At 33.8% G+C, this 16,925-nt stretch overlaps 1 long non-coding RNA gene across 2 annotated transcripts in view; it reads right to left on the reverse strand.

The window, feature by feature from the left end:
• Positions 1 to 16,925, reverse strand: part of LOC104877254 — a 184,987-nt gene that overhangs the window by 7,788 nt on the left and 160,274 nt on the right. The window contains exon 6 of one of the 2 annotated variants that reach the window (XR_004518781.1): positions 12,881 to 15,087. The exons of the other annotated variant lie outside the window; for it this stretch is intronic. This is a non-coding gene — a long non-coding RNA (uncharacterized LOC104877254). Of the gene's footprint in view, positions 1 to 12,880; positions 15,088 to 16,925 lie in introns of those variants that run through there. 2 annotated transcript variants of the gene reach the window in all.

The following is a 16,925-nucleotide window of genomic DNA, read 5'->3' on the forward strand; positions in this document are numbered from 1 at the left end:
GCAGCTGAAAAAAACCCCCTCTGGGGTCCTTGGGTCCTTCCTGGGTCTGTTGTCGCGCAGGCCGGGAGCTCCCGCGCAGGCCGGGAGCTCACGCGCACGCCGCCGGGTGATCGCAGACAGGCAGGTAGGCAGGCCTCTTTCTTTCTTTCTTTCTTTCTTTCTTTCTTTCTCTCTCTCTCTCTCTCTCTCTCTCTCTCTCTCTCTCTTTCTTTCTTTCTTTCTTTCTTTCTTTCTTTCTTTCTTTCTCTTCCTTCCCTCTTTCCTCTTTCTTCCTTCCTTTCTTTTGTTCTTTTATTTGATTTTTAATTGACATTCATATTCACAATAACTGAAAGTACTAAATGAGCCAGGTAGCTAAGCAGGAAACAATGTGTAACAATTATCAGGTTTGACAAATAAAGACTTATTAAAGAATCAAGAACACAGCCGGGGATTTAGCTCAGCGGTTCGGTGGCCTGCCTTTGCAAGCGCTAGGACCCGAGTTCAATCCCCGGTACCAAAACAAAAAAAAGAACCAAGAACACATATTGATCTAGGAATATAGAACAGGATACTCTAATATCCTCGAATGTGTATACTTACAATACAAGTAAAATTTTTATTATAATTTAAGACAGAATTTTTCCTATGAAGAATATATTTATTTTTTTTAAAGAGCAAGTGACCTTAAGAATGTTGGTATCACTTTTTCAATAACTGCTTATGTATAAATGTATAAGATATGGAAATAAATAGAAACATTTCTATAGGGCTTGCTTCATTGGTTATTCACTCATACGAAAGTACCCATAAGCATTTTGATGCGCACAAATGAATACACAATAGGCAAATATAGATAGACAAAGTGAGCTGCATTGAGGCATAGCTACTCATTCACACTCCTAATATTCTAATCTCTGTGCTCAGTGTAAATGCATAACTATTTATCCAAACTGTATTTACTTCTTAATAAACCAGAGAATGTGGCATTTTATGGAAGTGTGGATAAGATTACCTCACATCCTTACAGCCCGAGTCTCTACAGAAAAGGAAATTAAGGGCGACCAACTGAAGTGCGATGCTCCAGGACTCTCTTGATTCTTCCTGTCACTGTTTTTAAGCTATCTCAAAGCCTCAGGGGAGTCTGGCTGTTCTAGCCTTCCTCAGCCAGCCAGACGGTAATGGCCCACTGCTTTTATTCATTACCCCTGAATGTAATGTACTAAATTTAACAAGTAACACACTCAGCGGGAATTTATTGGCCTTTTGTAGCATGATTGCAAGGAAGGATATGGATATGGATTCCAATTACTGTTGACACCCAGATAGGAAGAATAAAGCTTGTATATAATTATTAATCAAGGTTGATATTTTAATGAAGTAAAAATAAACACATACATTATCTTCATACTTTCTGAAGGAAATGTTCCAAGGTTTAAAAACTCTTGCTCTTTACACAACCTGAGCATTCATTTAAGTACAGTAATAAATAAATAGCAACAAATAAGTGAAAAGTGGTCCTAAAAAGCAAAAGATTTCATTCAAATACAACTGAATGGAATAATATACAGGAGAGAGAACACTGAAATATTTCAAACACAGATTTGTGCAATATGTACAAGTGGCCAAATACATAGTAATCATTAAATAAGGATTTAATATTTTAATTAGAAAAAATAATCTATGTAGTACTGTTGTTTTAGAAACTACTTATGAGTTGTCACAGTTGAATTAAAATGTGAGTAAAGTGAATTTTCTATAATATAATATATTTCATCTGTAATTCTGGTCACAAAAATTAAAACATTATTGGCATACAGAAATTCATACTAAATTTTAAAGTCCATAAGTTGAAATGAGAGAATAGGAGAAGGAACCAGAATTATTGAGTCATTTCAGCCAAAGGTTTGTTATTATGGTTTGATTTATTTATAAAGGTCATAGAAACACAATAAATATAAATGAATAGAAAACGGAGAATATGATTTCATTTTAACACATGGTATCTGAATGAAATATACCAAAGAATATAAACCATATAAAACAAAAGGGAATGTCACTTTCTACATGATCAACTAAATAACTTAAATTTTTAAAATAAGAGCAATGTACATCACCAGTAAAGGGCTGAACTCTCACATTACATAGATTTATATCCTTTTTAAAAAATAATTACTAACTCTCCTCTAGGGCTACGGATTTAGTTCAGTGGTTCCTCCACCTGCCTTACAAGCACAAGGTCCCAAGTTTGATCCCTGGTACAAAAAAAAAAAAAGAAAAATTACTAACTATAACTTAATTTCTCTTACTCTGTTTTATCAAAGGTAAAATCAGTACAATTATAGTAGCTGTCTGTGTTTTCATGCTAAAATAAAATAACTGTGGTGAATTATTTAATATGGCACTGGGTACAAAGTAAATACTCAATAAATATTAATAATTTTCTGTTATTTTGTATTATTTTAACTTACTGAGTATTAAAATACATTAGAGAAGGAAATAAGTACCATAATCTTTTACAATTTGATATGCTTCCATATAAATTTGATCCGCAGTGGAGAGAAGAGACATTAAGATTAGTTTGAAATTACAAACCATTGTTCTGTTGTGTAATATTACCTCATAACTGTGTGAAGCTATGTGACATTTAGACACTCAACCTGCCCAATATATAAAATGGGTCTAATGATAGCTGCTTGAAAATTGGCACATGGCCTCGTACCATTCAATTAGGGAAATAGATGTAATTCCTCCAGGTCTCATTCCTATTGTATGGCAAATAAAATGAAGCATGAAACATGTTAAATGGTTGTTTTAAGGCCACAGAGATAATAAAATGGTAACTATAAGTCTCAATTACTTTAGGTCAAAGCAACTGTATATAAGTTTTTTTTACCATAGTAACCATTCTCAGTAAATGAAAAAATAAAGGTGGATAATGACAAGATGTGTGTGTGTGTGTGTGTGTGTGTGTGTGTGTGTGATCATTGGTACACAGCTCCAATTTTAAGCAGAGTGGGTAAATAAAAATCCTCTATGGCATGTTTTTTTTAATTCCTTAAGAATGCTGTGGACCTTACCTAATTCAGATCTTAAATAATTGTATTGTTGAGATAAAATTATGAACAGAGGTCTAAAGAAGTACTTCTATACCAAAATTACCTAGTGAACATTTCGGTTTTCTTCAAAAGGATTTCTAGAACTGCTTCAGAGAGCGGCAAGAATAATTAGATAAGTGTACACAGGAAGGGGTGGGTACTTTGAGGAAGATTAATGACAATATGATCTTTATTGTAATAATTTATTAATTTAAACATTCACCATATTTTATCACACTTCATACATAAAATTCTCATATAAAATTGATTATATGACTGACAGTTAACAGCTTAATATATGGCTTTTTAAATTAAGGAAATATATTAAATTAAATAATACTCTAAGTAAATTATAAGTAAATGCTGCTTACATTGAAGGAATTTGTCCTTTATTCACTCACTCACTCACTCCACAGTGATACCTCAAACACTTCATCTTCACCAGTTCTCTGTCCTCACTCAGGATATTGCACTAAATCAGGTAGATGAGGGTGCTGCCCTCAAAGGTGCTTACAGTCTAGTACCACAGATATGAAATAATCACATAACTACACTTTTATCAGGGTGTTGGCTACAATGGAAGCCTATGTGAGGATTTAATCCCTTTCTTCTGGAGGAGATCAGCAGGGTATTAATAGAAAATAACTTCATGTATGCTAACTCAATCGTCACACCAGCCCAGTCACATCAATACTGCTATAGTAACTCATTCCCAGATTAGAAAATTGAAAGGTGAAGGCCAAAAAAAAAAGTGGGGGGAAGGCATTAAATATCTTCATACAACTTTACCACAGCATATAGCTAGTGAGATGTATGTCAAAGATCCATATCCAGACCATTGGATTTTTTTCTTAACAACAGCCCTAGAGACATTTATGTGCATTTGTGAGGGGATAATGAAAACAGTCTAGATAGAAAGAAATGCACAGGAGAAACACCTGAAGAGGAGAGCAACTCAGCATTTCAGGACAAACCAGCATTGCCTGAGACAACTGTAAACAAGTACATATGAAACTATATTTTCTAGTAAACACTTTTAAAAAGGAAAATAGAAAATAGAACCATATTGGAACAGAATTTCTGTGTCTTATAAAACTAAATGTGCAATTACCCTACCTCCAAGAAAGTAGCTTCTTAATCATTTACCCCAGATAAATGAAAAATTATGTCCACGTACACAAATCACATACAGGATTGAATACAGCTATTCTTTACTGTTAAAAGAAAACTGCTACATCCATACTATGGGACAACTCTCAGGGGAGAAAAAGAGAATAAAGAACAAACTACTGGTTGTTAGAGATCAGGAAGAAGAAGACAAGACACTGGAAGGGGAAAGTGGTGCTGAAAAGGCAGTATGAGGGATATTGTGATGAACAAACTTCTGTATTTTGATGTGGTGGTTGATACAAAATCTTACACTTTTAATAAAATTGTATAAAGCTAAAAACACGAAAAATGTACAATTAGAACTAAGAAATATGACTAAGATTATGCCATGTCACTATCTTAATAACAAAATTGTTACTATAGATTTTCAAAATATGATTGAATAAAAAAATAGATACAATGTACACATATTTTTCTGTATTATGTTAAATCTAGAGTTATCTCAAAATACAAACAACAACTATAAGAAAAAATGCAGACAAAATGGATTTTATCTTATTTAATCCACCATCAACATATATTCATTTCAATGCATGAAACAATTAAAAAATGATTGAGATGCTTTATATTTTTCATATTGTCCATTTAAATTACCAACATTCCACATTCCTAATAGTCACATAAAGTTAATGACTATAGTACTGAACTGCACAGATGTAAGGAAACAAACATGAAACTTAAGAGTGGAATGGAAACTTGAAAGCATGGATCAAGTTGAATAGACGTCTTTCTTTTTTTTTTTTTCCAGCTTTAATTGAATTTATTGGTACATTTTAGGGATACAGTACGGTTACATTCATTGTTGGGATTTTGTGCCTTTACATGACAAGTCTTGATTCTCATTTTTTCCCCTTACCTCTGCCCTCCCTTCACCCCCTCCTCCCCTCCCCATCTACAAACACTTTATTTTCATCTTTTCATCCTCTCACATTTTTTTATTTTCCCTTTTTACTCTTCCCCTACCCGTCCCACCTTCCCTACACCTTTAGCTCCTTTCTTCCCATTTCTAAATGTCAGTAATCTTATTAGAATCTTATGCATTGTTGCAGGTTATTCACACCAGGGAAACTATTCGGTATTTACACATGTGTGACTTATTTATTTCACTTAGGAGTATATCTTCAATATGTATCCATTTTCCTATGAATGAATCTATTTTCTCATTCTTTATGGATGAGTAATATTCCATTTTATAGAAAAACCACATCTTCTTTATCCAGTTTCCAACGGAAGGGCAAATGGGCTGTTTCCCAGATTTAGCTATTACAAACTGTGCTGCTATAAACATGGGTGCGCATACTTCTCTGTGATATGATTCTTTTAGTTCTTTGGGAAAGATACCCAGCAGAGGACCCATCCATTGGAAACTGGATAAGGAAGATGTGTTTTTTTTCTATAAAATGGAATATTACTCAGCCATAAAGAACGAGACAATAGATTCATTCAGAAGAGACATCTTTCTAATGAGTTACAAAGCCTGACGCTATAGCAGTCTACCATGCTTTTTCATTCACTTGCTCTCCTTCAGAAATACTGGATCCCTACTTTCTGTGGAAAAAGCTAAGTACACTCCAAGCTCGGGAACATTGTTCTTTGTGTTTTCTCTGCTGGGACACTCACTCCAGATCACTCCCTGACATGCCTTCATACCAAGAATTAGTGTGAACCCTGGTGACACTGGTTCATTCATCTCCCTTTTCTTATGCAGCTGCTCACTTTTTTTATATGAGCAGAGATTTTTGTCTACCTCATTGTAGGTATATGTCCCAGAGCCTGGATCAGTCCCTGGCATGTAAAGTAATGTTCAATGAATACTGCTGAATGAATCGTTTGATGGACTAATGAATTAATTCTTTCACAAGTCTTAAAAACTGCTTCAAATAAAATCTATATGTATTTCCCTTTAATTCAATATGAGCAAGATATTTTTAATACAAATATTAAAATTTGGCTACAAGCTTTATTTGTCTTTTTATATTGTCATAGAATTTAAGAAGCTTTTATTTCTGAAAATTTTATTTTAAAAATTTTCTTTGTTTTTATATTCACAGCTGATTTCTTTATACATTCTTGATAAATTTGCTTTCTTATCAAGCAAAATAATTTAGACATTCTGAAAAAAGTACTCAATATTCCCAAAAATGCATTTAATACTTTCCTTATACTCTGAGTGTAGGACCTTTCCTTATACTCCAGGATATAGGACCTTTATGGAGAAGCAGCCTTCTACTAGCCCCAAATAGAATTTTTTCCTCTCTTACACTTCCATCATTACACCAGTTATATACTTAAATTCAACATTTATTACAGTCTACTTGTATCAAATATGTTTATGAAAATGTTCTCACTCCAAAAACACAGAAACTGTCTTTCTCTCTCTCAGTCACTAGCATGCTTTGTACTTCACCATTGGACCTGGATAAATATTTGATGAAGTTAGTTGAATACTGTTTTTTCCCCAAAATAATACATGCATTCATCTATTCTATAGGACTTGATAGGCAGGCACTGCTTAAGACACTTCTTTAACAAAAATTCAAACTCTCCAGTATTTGTTCCAGAAAAGAACTAGTATTTATCAAGCTGCTATAATGAATTAAAGATATTACATGTGATCTTATTTAGTCTCTACAAAATATGAAGTGGGTATTTTTGACAATAGTGTATCTATGAGAAACTGGCATCATAGAAAGAAACTGTAATGTTTCCGAGTGTCATTTCCAGTGTCTGGCAATATTGGGAGTTTCCACCTCTGGTGATCCTAAAGTCCAACGAATTATTTCACATATTCTAGTGAGGATCCAATACTTCAATAGACATAGCTTATGAAGACAAGGCATAGGAAGCATATATTTTAAAAGAGAAAAATGGTGATTTGGAGATTATCCAGTAAAATTAAAAAAAAATGCTGAGCTTCTAAAACTATATCTCATGGGAGATTAAGGAATCAGAGTATTTTTAGCTAAGAAATAGCATTGATATTACATAGAAAGGTATGCAACATCACCAAGAAAGGTCTGGCTTTGTACTTAGCTGCTAAGAGATGATGACCTCTAAACCTATGAAATTTCTCAAGTTAACAAAATGTCTCTGCTATTCCTGGTAGGCCCTTTGGATCATCCGCTATTTTGATCACTCAGTCAATCATGCTGGCATAATAAAAACTGAACACTGGAACCTAGGTGAGGTAGTTTTCAACACTACTCTCATATTGTCATGGTTTAAATGTGTCTCACTAAAAGGATGTATTGGAAACATAATCATGAATGCAACAGTATTGTGACATAGATCCTAGTAAGACATGATTGGGACATGAGGTAGAGTAAATGGTTTGATCTTATTGTGGGAGTTTTTGTGGAGGGATTTTCATTACAAAAGGAGGAGTTCAGTCTCTCTCTCTCTCTCTCTCTCTCTCTCTCATATTTTTACCTTTGCCATATGATACAGCAAGAAGGCCCTCAACAATTACTCATCTTGCTCTGGTATTCCCAGATTCCAGAACTATAAAATGAATGTCTGTCTATCATAAACTGCCTAGCTGTTGTATTCTATTATTACAACACAAAAGAAATTAAAATGTGTATCATCACATATCAGGAGTAGAGCACATCCTTATAACAACAGAGACTTTGCATTTGAAACCTTCCACCAAAGCTCTCTTCCTTTGAGTGATCGTATTATTTTCATATAATAATAGAAGTGCGGTATAATAAGTTTCAGTGAGTTCCAAAACTTTCTGGTAAACTATTGAGGGTAGAGCTGGTTATAGAAAACCCTGACTTGCAGCTGACATCAGTAGTAAGGATGGTTTTGGTTTTATTTCTTGAATCTTTTTTAAAAATTAATTTTATTGTACATTTAAAGTATACAATATAATGACATTAATTGTTGGAGATTTGTTCCTTTACATAATCAATCTTGGTTCTTATTTTTCCCCATTCCCCTGCCCTCCCTTCAACCCCTCCCTCCTTCCCTCCTATTCTTCCCTATAACTTTATAGTTGGACTTTAATCCATTGCAGTTGGGCTAAAATAACTAAGGGAGACTTTATGCTTGACATAATGTACTCTTAACTCTATGTAAATAAATAGTAATAATTCCAAAATTTTAAAGATTCTTAAATTTCAATTACACTAAATTAAAGGTTGGTAGGAGATAAGAGCATGAAAGCTGACCACTGATATTCAGAATACTGTATGTCAACATGTTAAGTATTGATACAGAGGAAAAATGTATCTCATTATGAGTGTCTTCCTAAAAATCAGCACTACCCATATCTGTCATCAGCTGAGAGTAGTAAGTTTTCCGCCATAGGAAATGTTAATTCTTGGAGTAGAATGTTCTATAAGTCAAGTGTATTGCCAAAGGATTTTGGTCTCAGAGTAGAGGGTGACTGTATTTAAAAGTATCTGTTAATGCTAGATTCTGCAATTTTACAGTTACCGTTATTTCTTCAAAATTGCAAATAAGAAAACTCAGTGCCTATGTGTAATAGACCAAGGCCTTAGATTTAGCTCTTAGAAAAATCTGTTAATTTTTCTTTGCTTAAAAAAATAACAGATAAGTCTCAGTGTACTCCCATTAGCTGGATAACTACACGTTTTTTAAAAAGCAAAAGAAAAGGGTGCTGCAGGAGAGAACATTTAAAATGTGTAATGTTGGCTCACATCCTTCTTTAAAATGTTTTGTCATTATCAGGGTAAACTAAGGAGTACTTACACTTGAATGGTAATGGAGGGCATACTTTGAAAAACTGCTCTATCACCAAAAGGAAATTTTAAGAATGTACCACAAAAGTTAGTATTATGTAATAAATTATTCAAATTATAAAAACTTTTTCAAATAAATTATAAATGGATATGAAAATTGTAAAATTGTCACAAAATCATAAACCACACAGGAAAAAATTGAATTTAGTGTAAAATATATTTAGTTGTATATTCAAAAAAGGAATCCATTTTTCCTTTTCAGACTTTAATTACCACAAAACACTGTCATGTCAACTGAAATAAAATTTTCCAAGGCTTCATGAGTGATGATCATTCCTTTCTTCCCAACTAAATTCCAATTTATTCACTAAACTACTCAGAACTTGAGTTTTCTTAATTCAGTAAAAACTACTGCTTCATATAAAGTTTATGTGCTAATCAGTATTGTTAGGGGAAACAACACAAGAACATCGTAAGTTTGTCAATTTCATGCATTTGATAAAAATATGAAATTTCATAAAAGAATCCTGTCAGATAAGATGCTAAACTCTAAACTATATAAAGAGCTTAAATAACTCAATAGCAATAAAAGTGATTAAAAGTGAATTATAGATTTAAATACAGCTTTATTCTGAAAAAATTCATACAAATAGCTGATGGGTATACAAACAATGTTGAATGATAGCATTCATTAAGGAGATGGAAATCAAAACTATAAAGAAATACCACTTATTATCTGTCAAAAAACATCAAAAAACAAAAGACAATATTGGTGGGAATGTGGAAAAGTTGCAATATTTTTACACTGTTGATAGGAATTCAAAATGGTGCAGCTGCTATGGAAAACAATATAGAGGTTACTTCCAAAATTGTGATTAAAATTACCTATGAGCCAGAAATCCCATTTCTGGGTATTTATAAAAAGAATTGAAATTGGTATCTTAAAGATATAGTCTCACTGTCATGTTCATTTTAGCAAAACTGTAGAAATTACCTAAATGCAACCAGCAGATGACTAGATGAAGAAATGTAGCAAATAGAATAGAATATCATTCCACTTTAAAAAAGGGAAGAAATTCTGCAATAAGCAGCAACATCGATAAGCTTGTGAATATTATAGTAATAGAAACCAATCTCAGAAAGACAAATACTGGATGATTCAGTTATGTGAAGAATCTTCTAAAATAGTCAAATCTCTAAGGCAAAGGAGTGGAATGGTGATTTCCAGGCCATGAGGGGAGAGAAAAATGAGCAATTGCTGTTCAGCTGCATAAGGTCTATGCAAGGTATAAATAATCTTGTGCTTACCACATTCAATAAACATCTATTACACCTTTAAAAATTAGTTAAGGAGGTAGAGCTCATGTTGTGGTCTTACTACAATAAGATTTTAAATAAAAGATTCTACAATATGGTATGTATGAATATCTCTGATCAACTTTGCCTAGAATATCTTACTGTTATGGTTCTGTAGAAATGAGAACCTTAGAGCTGCCCATGGCTGTCCCTGCTTATTTTCACAATAAGCTCATCCTTTTGCTCCAAAAATTCAGCCTGCTTCAGGTTTCCAACATAATCCAGTAGATATCATTTGAAAGAATAACTTTAAAGATTCAAACTAGAAGAAGGAACCTAACACACAGAAAAAATCATTTACAAATGTTAATGACAATATATTAGCAAAAAAACAGTGTGCTGAGCAAAATACTATATTTATCTTCTTACTATGGGGACAAAAGATGTAGGAAAATAAAGGGATAAAAAGTGAGTCACAGGCTCCCACATTTTATTCTGTGAATTTGTATAATTTTCTTCTTCCACAGAAAACCTCTCCAATTCCTGCTGAGGAATTAGAATACATTCAAGAAACTTCAGATTTAGAAGAGAACTCATTCACCAACAATACAGCTCTGAAATTAAAAGTAAGATATTCACCAACAATTTCAAAATAGAATAGAGGTCTAATTTTAATGATGTATTATTACATCAATAATTGGAGTATTTACATGAAATACAATAGAGTTTAATAAAAAACCATACAAGTGGAAAACTATAAGAAATTAGAATTTTGTCACAATGATCTAGCTAAGTATAAATTTAAATTCATTGATTTTTTCAGGGCTTTCAAAGTAACGAATGAATTTTTAAAAAGCTACAGAGGTGACAGTTTTAAAAGCCATGCATTTCTAAAAAGCCACAAACAGGTAATCATATACTTTTTCTGCATTTTCAAGAATATACATATACTTAGATTTTACAAAGAGAATTAGCACATCATATTGTTTCATCACTTTTTTTTTTTTGCTTCAACTCTGCTTTCAACTATAGTGACAGGGATACCTCACTTTCTTGGATCAAGTTGAAAGGTCTCATTGTGCTCCATGACAAAACAATACTTATGTTTGACCTGAGCCTATAAACTGGCCCATGGTGGTTTTCTCTAAGGCTACCAATTAGAAAGGTGTCACCATAAAAGTCTGATTCCACTACATTATCCCTCATTCTTTAAAAACGATATAAGATTGACCTAATTTGTATAAGACCTAAATGTATACCTTGCATTTGTGCAGGGCCCTTCTTCAGGAATTTCTTTGCAATTTAATCCGGTTTAAAATAGATGAACTAAACCTGGCGTGGTGGCACACTCCTGTAATCCCAGCACTCGGGAGGCTGAGGGAGGAGGATTGCTGTGAGTTCGAGACCAGCCTGGGCTACATAGTGAGTTCCAGGTCAGTCTCAACTGCATAGTGAGACCCTGTCTCAAAAAACAAAACAAAACAAAAACAAACAAACAAACAAAAAAAGACATGAACTGAATGAATGATCTATTGCTCATATTCACTAGAGCAATGTTGCTGAAACTTGATTATTTATGAATTAATGAAAATTAAGATTTTTTTGAAATACCATGTAATAAGGACGCATGAAAAACTTAACATATGCGTTTGAAATGATAGTTAGGCTTTCTATGTGCTTCCTATTAGGATGTTCACTATACTACTTATGAACAAATCCTGCTAAACTAATAAAAGAAAGGAACCAACTGAAATATTCTGATCTGTGAGCTCACAGGAAATGCAGAGAAAGGAGAACATGGTTAATGACACCAAAGGGCTACAAACGTGAAATCCCAGGATGAGAGAGACTCTAAGGAGCAAATGACCCAGTTTCATGGACAATAAGCTGAAAAGAAAAGAAGGAAACCTACAAATTGATAATGATCTTAGCAATATGTCAACCAAATTCCATGTATGACTCTTGTTTGAATTCAAGTTATCTCTAAATAGGAAAAAAAAAAAGCAATCAGAAAAGCTAGTACATTTGAGAGATTATAGAAGTATTATAAGTATTTTAGATGTAAAAATGATGTTGTGGTTTACAAAAGAATATATATATATTTTAAGTAATTTTATTGGTACATTTAATGTATATGATGTAATGACATTTATTGTGGGAAATTTGAACTTTTACATAATCAATCTTGGTTCTTATTTTTTTCCCTATCCCACTGCCCTCCCTTCATCTCCTCTCTCCCTATCTAAAAAGAGTTTTTAATATGTGAATGTATCTATTTCAAAGATACATGCTGAAATAGTTTTAGATGTATTAATATTGTGTGATACACATATTTGTTTCAAAATAATCCAGGGAGCTGGAAAACGTGGGTACACAGAAAAGCATATTTGGAAAATTTGAGAGCAGTTTTATATATATATACTTTGGTTCAAGAACTTGATTCTTTCCAGGATTCTGTTCGCAAACTGAGTTGGAGGAGAACTAAATCAAATTATATGGTTAGGTTTCAGGGTGCTCTTTTGGGGAAATTTGATTTAGTTCTCAGACAGTTGGGTTTGTGACCAGAATTGCAGAGAAAATTGAGTTTGTGAACTGAGATACCTATTTCTATATTTATATGTATCTCTATTTCTATATTTACATATATCCTACATTTGTAATAGATTTTTATTGTTATTCTCTAAGAAATAGATCTAGTTATGTCTATTATGTACACATTTCCCTAGTAAAAGCTTTTTAAATGAATACTAATATCAGTATGAGCATAAAACCAAAAGTAAAGTAGCAAAGTCTCAGAAACAGAGAAAATCAAGCTGCTCAGTAATATATGGGAAGAGGAAAATATTCTGTAGAGGGTTTGGTTGAGCTGCTTCTCTAATACACTGTGTCTATTAGAACAGAGGGCTCTCTAGAGACAGAGCAGCATAACCATAACAAAACATTTGAATTATGTGCCAATTAAGGGAAAGATTAATATTAGATAGAAGGTAGAGACACTCACTGTCTTATTTTATTTTCCCTACAAACCCTTAGTCATACCTTTTATAGATGTGTAGAAAACTTTACACATTAAAGGTGTTGGTTGGAGGAGATTAGAAGATAACAGTTTAGAAATCACATAAATAGTATTAAATACATCTTAGATTAGCCTCTTTACCCAAAGACTGTTTAGAACTAAACTGTGTATAAACTTCTGTTAGGATCCATATGTATTATTTCATTATTTTTTTCAAGTCAATGTCCAGTTTGGAATTTCATTACTCAAACCACTGTCAATATTTTGCTTATTGTCTTGCCAGTTTTGTACGACTGGCCTGGAACTATAGTCTATGCGCTGACATAATATGAATCATCCATGTTACTCATTCGATCGAAGTGCTTGCCTCTAGACTTGACTGAAACCTTTGCCCTTCCTTTGGCCCATTCCTGGTCATGAACTCGTTGGAGTGTATCTGTCTGGATTATAGTAAATGTGGAGCCACTATTCAGTCAATAATTGAACTATGTTCCTAAGATGCAGTCTGTTTAACATTGAGGGAAAATAACACAGCTTGACCCTCGTGAAGTGTTATGAAGAGCTACAGTCAAGTGGAGACTTCTTTTATTCTGGTTGGAGTATTTTGTTGTTATATTAACCTTGAGTGGGGCGAGCTGCGAATGGTATATAAAATTCCTTTAACTTGGCTGCTTCAAGGTTAAGAGGCTTAAAAACACAAAGGCATTAAAATTTGATTAAGTCTATAGCTAAACAGTTAATTTTAATGCTTATAATAATTTAGGAAGATAATAGTATTATTTGTTGCATATGCATTTTAGTCAAACACTGAGCTGAGAGCTTTATAAATAGCATTCCATTTATATACTTTATGTACTTGGCATTGCAGAAGACCAGCTAGCCAGTTGCTCTGATTAAGCCCACCACTGTTTTCTACAGAATTGGCAATGGCAGCGAGCAGAATTATTGGAAACTTTAAATGTATATCAGGGACTGAACTGGAGCCAGCTCATGCTAATTCAAGATCCTATCTTTTCCTAACTCAATGTTAAGTGACATCATATTGGCAGTTTAAAATGGCCATGGTAAATTTGCACTACAGAATTAGTAAATGCCACCCCAGAGAGCCATCCATTAAAACACTTGTCAAACTACTCAGTGGATCCCTCATTCATTCTTTAGGAAGAATTTTGTCATTGAGAATATCTTCTGACCAGGTCCAAAAGTTACAGCAGCAAAAAGTTCAAAATTAAGGAATAACTTTAAGGATATAAGGGGAATAGAAATAAATCATCCTCTCATGCCACTCATGTTTTGTTCGTATGTTTTATTCTCTCTGCTCCAACTGATTTAACGTTTTGAAAGGACAAGGTGAAAGAACTCTGGTTCTTTGGGTATCTTCCAGTAACGGAGAGAGGATCTGGGATTAGCAAACCAAGGCACGGCAGGTGAATTTAATCTGCCGAACATCTTTTTTTTAAAAGTAAGGCTTTGTTGGGGTATAGCCACACCCATTTGTTTATGTGATGTGTCTGGCTGACTTCACACCTGAACACAAGTGCTGAGAAGTGGTGACACAAACTGTATGACTAGCAAAGCCAAAGGTATTTACTATCTGGTACTTTATAGAAAATGATTTCCATGAATGATTACAGAAATGATGTGTTTGGTATATGCACAATGCTTGACTTTGGATTTAGCTTATACAAGAATGAGACTGGATGAGGTCAATTTCTTGGTCTTACCTCAATTTCATGGAGAGAGCTTCAGAAATCTAACCTATGTCTTCAAATTGTATTTCTATGCCCTTGTGTAATTTCATTGTGCTGAGAAAACAACCCTGTCAGAAAAACAATCATGTCTCAAATTCACATAAGGTGGGATACTCAGACACTCTATTTGAAACTCTTTATTCAATTTTTCATTCAACAAATATTTATTGAAGGCCTCCTTGGTTACAGCCTTCTGGATTGCAGGCAATGGCGATACATCTATGAATAAGCAATGTTTCTGCTCAGATGCATCTTATGTTTCAGTGGAAAAGGCACACAGATATTTCTTGTTTGCTTTTTGTCTGATATAATACCAAAAAGAAATAAGCAGAACTTAAAAGAGAACTCAAAGCAGCTCAGATTGTTGGACAATCAACCAGGTACCTTGTAAAATGTTTAAGGAAGACATGGCTAGGTAGATGATTTCAAAGCGGAAAGATGAGAACACAGCAAAAGAGTAAGCCAGTGTTACTCGAGGATGGAGCAGGAAGGAGGGAGGACCTCTAGCAAGTATGTGTTCAGCTTGCTGAGGAAAGGCCAAGTCAAGAGTGAAAGAAGAGAAAACACATGACAGATTATGTCAGCTAGGAAAGTAGGGTCAAGGTCATACTAGTGTTTGTAAGCACAGTAAGGGCTTCGTATGCTATTCTAATAACATAGAAAATGAACAGGAAGTGTTGAGGATGCTGTTGAAGTAATTTACATTTTGAACACTACCTTATCTTCTCTGTATAGTAGAGACCACAGTGGATAATGAATAGAAGGCAGTTGCGGGCTCCTGCAATAAAGCAAGCAAGAGCTAATCTGTGTGTGTGGGTCTATGGATTACTGGGAATCATGAGAAGGTAGTTTAAATGATCTGTATGGAAAATGTTTATAGACTGCCTAAATCTCCTTTATAATCAAATATTAACTTCTTTCTTCTTGCATAGGATAGGAGGTGGGGAAGAATTCACACATTCATTCAACAAATATTTATTGATCATCAGTAAGGTATTCTTTACTTTAGATAACAATTTAAAAGACATTTATTTTATTGGAAAGTGATGGGCAATAACTGAGTTCTTTGCGTATCCACTCCCTCTTTTACGTTATATAAGCTGTTCCTACTCTTGCCTCAACCCTTTCCACTAAGTTCTCTGCAACCACCGGCCAACCCTGGTGTCATGGCTGATCTCATTCACTAAAGGTGGGATCTGATGCTTTCATCACAAGTTTCAGAATAAAAGCAATGGATTAAAATAAATGTAGCCTATGTGGTGCATGCACACAGTACACAGCACAGTGGATGGGTGCTTTAATCTTCCCGTTGATGCCTATCAGTATTAATATATTTGGGTGATTCTCTAACCAGTTAACTATAGAATTTGTTTAACTCATCTTCCAATCTTCAAAAACTGAGCTCCCCTCTCCTGCTTTCTTATCATTTTATGTTAAGGTTCTAGGAAAAATACACAAAAATTTTCAAATAGCATTGGAGGTCTTTCCCATTGTTTGAAACATTTTTTACTAATTCCAAAGGTCTCCATGTTGTCTTGGGTACTGTGAATTTAATTCCTAAATTTGTGCTTCTTTCTTTGTTCTAAACATAGGGCAGATCTTTGAAATGACAGAAATATTCCAAATGCAAGAGTTGGTTTTCCCAACCAAACTGCGGGTAAAGATGTAGCATTTCAATAGAGTTGTAGTAGTATTCCTTGTCACATGGGTCTGTCTGTGACTCCAAAGGTCACCTTGTGAGCCTGCTAAAATTTGGGATACATAAAAATAAAGATGGGGCACAAATGAACTGGCAGACAATTCTCAAACATGTGAATAAAAGCACTAAGCTAATATTCCTGAGATCATAGTTTTAAAATTTAAATGCTGTGGTTTCCAAAATGGAACAGAAGCTGCTTCAAATCAA

The sequence above is a fragment of the Fukomys damarensis genome, unplaced genomic scaffold, assembly GCF_012274545.1.
Source record: "Fukomys damarensis isolate Sample0158 unplaced genomic scaffold, DMR_v1.0_HiC HiC_scaffold_24, whole genome shotgun sequence".
In the NCBI taxonomy this organism is placed as follows: Eukaryota; Metazoa; Chordata; class Mammalia; order Rodentia; family Bathyergidae; genus Fukomys; species Fukomys damarensis.